Raw genomic sequence first — 1055 nt, 5'->3', positions numbered from 1 at the left:
GCACAAAAAATGGTGAATTTCACATCCCAGGGTTTTGACTAGGATAGATCCAAATTAGTCATATCTTTTAATGTTACATGTAATACACCTATTATATTATGTAAAGCCTTTCATCAGTGTATGCACTTTTGAGGGTACTGAAGTTTTAATAACACATCTGTTTTATACTGTTGCTGAACATTAGAATTTAGCTTTAGTTGATATTCAGAACAGGAAATTTGTTTCTACAGATTTCATAGCCCTTAGGAGCAGCGATACTTTTTCACTAGTACTTGGGTGACCAATAAGACTTGTGGGCATCTTGTTAAATGACCCTACCCTATTTTTCCATTTTCTTATTTCCCCTTTGAGGGTTTATGGCCCTTCATTTCAACAAACTTTAATCCCCTTCACCCAAGGATGATTTGTATAAAGTTCAATTGAAATTGGCCCAGTGGTTCTGGAGTTTGCAGACAAAAGGTGATCAAAATAGCTCACTTGAGCTTTCAGCTCAGCTGAAGAGGGGAGCAAGAAGTATCCACCATAATTAAGGTGGCTGTGCGCAGTAATTGAATTATTGCTTCTTTTAAAAGAGCAACTATTAAGTTAAAGATATCTTTGACATCACATCAATAATTCTTTAATTCAATAAATTGATGTACACGCATCAATTCCCGCTACACGAAGTTGTAAATAAAGATATTTTCAATTGAATTATAGAGATCAAATCATTTATACCGAGCTGAGTGAGCTCCATATTAATTTTGGCGAGTAATATTTCCAATACATTGATGTTCTCATCAATTGAATTGATATGTGTATCAATTCAATTATTGCTCTCATTAATTGAATCAATATGCGCATTAATGAGAGGGATAATTGAATTGATGCGTGCATAAATTCAACTAATAAATGGATAATACCTTCAAATAAATAAAGATATCTATAATCATTTGAGTTTATGTTAATTTGGCACTTCGTAGACAATCACTTAACAATGCTTATAAATACATATCCAAACTTTGTTTACCGAAGTATATAAACCATTCTGAAATAACAAATAAACACTTGACATG

Source organism: Ostrea edulis, chromosome 1 (assembly GCF_947568905.1).
Source record: "Ostrea edulis chromosome 1, xbOstEdul1.1, whole genome shotgun sequence".
Taxonomy (NCBI): domain Eukaryota; kingdom Metazoa; phylum Mollusca; class Bivalvia; order Ostreida; family Ostreidae; genus Ostrea; species Ostrea edulis.
Note: the sequence above shows the minus strand (reverse complement) of the source record.